Raw genomic sequence first — 4,207 nt, 5'->3', positions numbered from 1 at the left:
TTCTGAGATTTATATTTTGGTGTTTGATATTTATATGGATTTTATTTATTTTTATTTATAAAAGCATGAAGTTTTTCTAAGGATTATATCAATAATAATAAGTTTTATAAATATATATGCAGGATCTTCGTATTATATATTTACTTTCTCGTGGAACTGAAAATCTAGAAGAAGATGAGTTAGTGGAGCTTATGTTATTGGAAGAAGAAGAATTTATGCAAAGGTACATGCATCCTATATTAAATAACAACTTTTGCAAGAATCCAACGAACAACGTGTGGGGAAATGGTTGGAAAATAATACGGGAACAGATCTACAACAATGAAATCTCGTGCCGTACTCTTATTCGTATGAGCTCAGAAGCGTTTATCCGTTTATGTGAAGTCCTTGAGAAAAAGTATGGGTTACAAGAGTCGCTTAATATTAAAGTCGATGAGAGTGTTGCAATTTTTCTTGTTCTCTGTGGTCAAAATGACACTCAACATGACATCGGTTTAAGATTCGGTCATGCCCAGGAGACTATAGGTAGAAAGTTTCATCATGTTCTGGGGGCAATGGTAAAATTGGCAGTTGACTACTTACGGCCAAGAACTGCTTCTGAGTTTGAAGCAATATCTAATAGTTTACAAGGAGATAAACGATATTGGCCATATTTTAATGGATCTATCGGGGCTCTTGATGGAACACATGTACCCGTAATGGTGACTCCAGGTCGTGATGCATTACGATTTGTGAACCGGAAAGGAACGGCAAGTCTAAATGTTCTAGGAGTATGTGATCACGATATGCTTTTTACGTATTGTTTCGTTGGAATGGCAGGATCAACGCATGACTCTAGAGTGCTAGATACCGCTATGCGCGATGATCCGTTGTTTCCTACACCTCCTGGAGAAAAATATTATCTCGTAGATTCTGGTTATGCAAATAGACGTGGTTATTTAGCTCTATACCGAAAAGAAAGAAAAGAAGGTACTCGATATCATCTTCAAGACTTTATAAATTGCGAGCCTCCAAGAAATAGTAAGGAAATGTTCAATAGATGGCATGCATCATTACGTTCAGTTATTGAACGTACGTTTGGTGTATGGAAGAAAAAGTGGAGAGTTTTAAATGAATTCCCAAGGTACGACATCTCCACACAGAGGAACGTTATATTTGCAACAATGGGCTTCACAATTTTATTAGGTGGAACAAAATTAAAGATGTTGATTTTGAGGAAGCGACTATGGAGAACAGTGGTGTGCATATGCATCAAAGTGAGAACGATTCAGATGATGAAAATGATGTACGAGGAAATGAAGAAACATCAACGGCAGTTTATATGAAGATTGTTCGAGATCAGATTGCTACACAACTGTGGTCAGATAAAAGACTTGGCTCCCGTCGAGTATAGGTCAGTGTGTGTTTTTCTCTTTATTATTATATACAAATTCTTGGATATATCTATATCTCTTAAAAAGCACAAATATATACTTTCAGTAACACAAGTTTTTGTTTTGTAGTTATGAGCTACATGCATTGTGGCAATTGAAATGGACGTGGCAACATGAAGCGTAGACCAAAAATCTTGCTTACATTCTTTAGTATTTTTTAGAGTTAATTATCTAATTATTTATTGTTTGAAATTTTGTTCCTTGTTTTGGTTACCATTCACTGACAATTTGTTACATTCCTTCTCTACAATTTTTCCTTCTAATTAATTCCATATCATTCCTTTAGATTTTTTTCTCTATGATTCCTTTCATTTTTAAAGTGGTTACCAGTTAGACCCTTAAGGGTCCAACTGGTGACACCAATTGAGAAAAAAAATTGCAGGGAATACTATGTTCCTCTCAGTTCCCATCTTTTGTTACCAGTTAAAGGGAAATTTTATTACTTGTAGGAATTAGAATTTCCCCCACGTTCCTTTTCTTATGAGGAATATAATGTAAATATATTCCATGTCAAATTAGATAAGGAATCAAAAGGATAACTATAAAAATGGTAAAAAAAATATATTAATATGTTAATGTACCAAATAAATTTATAGAAAACTGACATTTTAAACCAACTTCTCAATGTACGTAGGTTTGTCTTCTTCTATATAACATTAGTTCATCAAGATTTTTCTTCATATAACCCTAATACATCTAGAAACAAGAGAAGCAGGTAAACTATACTTTTAAGATTATTTATTATGTGTATAAGAAAAAACACACGCACTGATCAGTGTTGGTTAATAATAAAACTTGTTTCATGTGTTTATATTATAGCTATCATGTCAACTCCAAGAAATCAAAATGGAGCACGTCGTGGACGTAAGTCAAACAATGAGGCAAGAACCACAATCGATGGGGAAACCAGTCGTGAAGGCCAGGTAATTATGTTATATAATTTTTTCTGCAGTAATCAACTGTATAAATGAGATATTTTAAGTTAACAACTAGAAATATGTACTTTAGTATCTGTGGAAAGACAGAAACTGTCAAGTTATGCTTGAACTTGTCATTGCGGAATTAAGAGCAGGAGACTACCGTAGTAGAATGCCCGATGCTGCTGCTAAGAAAAGAATTGAGAACAAATACTTTGAGTTGGTGGGAGAAAAGATTTGTTGGGATCCAGAAATAACTAACAAAATTGGTTACCTGCGTAAACTATGGAGTATCAATGGTCAACTGATAAAACGCACTGGAGTTGCAGTTGATCAATCTACTGGGCAGATAGATATGATGCAAACTTGGTGGGCTGATCGGATTGCAGTAAGTCTTTATGCATATACAATTAACTATGTTCTTATTAAAAATCTAGTAACCTACATTTTTATGGTTATCTCTGTAGGAATATGTAAATAAAGGAAAATTTGTTAGCGTGTTGCAAAAAAAACCGTTGCCGTTCAAAGATTTGCTAGACCAAATTTTTGGTGAACATGATGTTGAGCAAGATGAACGTTATTCTCCGCATATGCTTGGCCAACATATCCAGCAGATTCAGCCTTCTTTGCCTAGCAATGATGACACGGTATTTTACCAAATGCAAGAAGATCAAAGTGTTGAACAAATTGCAGATGTGACTAACGATCAAGGATCCCAACCGCCAACTCGAAGAACATCAGCCCGTCGCCCTTCAAGAAGAAGAAGTAGTTTTGAAACACAGGTTGAGAGTGGATTTCAACGTGTAATAGATACTCGTCAAGATATTTTGGAAGAACTACGGTCACGAAAAGTTCAAAAGCTATCATATGGTGATGCGACGGCTGTTCTAGAAAAACTACCAATTGAACAACTTGGAGTGTTTTGGTGGGCAGAAAATAAGCTGTTGAAGAATGAAGTAGATGTCCGTGAAGCATTTATAAAAATGGAGAGTCAAGATATTAAGATCAGATCTTTTTGGAGAGTTTAGTTGGCATAGATAGATACGGCAATCCATGCACTCATGTTGATCTGCTAATGACAAGTCAGAACCTCTTTCAGAATGTTGGAATGACTGGAACTAGTTCAATGGGAACCGAAACTGTTAGAACTGATTTCATGGGCTTACTTGGGATGCACTCTTCTGAGTTAGAAGACTTACTGCAACAGGGAAGATAATTATTGTTTTGTGTGTTTTAGTTTCCAAATCTTATTGTCAAGGGGAAGGAATATTTTACATATGTGATCTAGTAACAGGTAAGATAATTATTGTTTTGTGTGTTTTAGTTTCCAAATCTTATTGTTACAATAAATATTCCTCATTAATTATACAATTTTTATATAGAAATAATAGGATCTAATATTGCAACTAAGTAGTGTTATTTTTTGGATAGATATTAAACATTAATTTTTTTTAATTTAAACCTGAATGATCCGTAAGTTAACGTTTGCAAGGGATTGTTCGCAATTGGTGAAGATGGTTTCGGAACCAGATGAATGGCCAACTTTTGCAAATTATTTGGATGATGTCAATACCCTAAAAGAGAGTTTCACCTGATTAGCGATTATCTATGTACCAAAGACGCAAAACTCAACGGCGGATAGACTAGCACGTGGTGTTAGGAAGCAACCGTCTTTTGTCGTTCACATGGATGCATATCACCCGGTTTGGTTTACATAGTCAGTATGAGTCTGTAAAAGTTGATGACAAAAAAAAAGATTACCATTAAATTTTATAGTTGTTAACATTATATATATATATAATATTACTTATATTATATATATAATATTACATATATTTTCCATACTTTTCATTAAAT

This window comes from Brassica napus, unplaced genomic scaffold, assembly GCF_020379485.1.
Source record: "Brassica napus cultivar Da-Ae unplaced genomic scaffold, Da-Ae ScsIHWf_1202;HRSCAF=1721, whole genome shotgun sequence".
In the NCBI taxonomy this organism is placed as follows: Eukaryota; Viridiplantae; Streptophyta; class Magnoliopsida; order Brassicales; family Brassicaceae; genus Brassica; species Brassica napus.
This window is presented reverse-complemented; position numbering follows the sequence as displayed.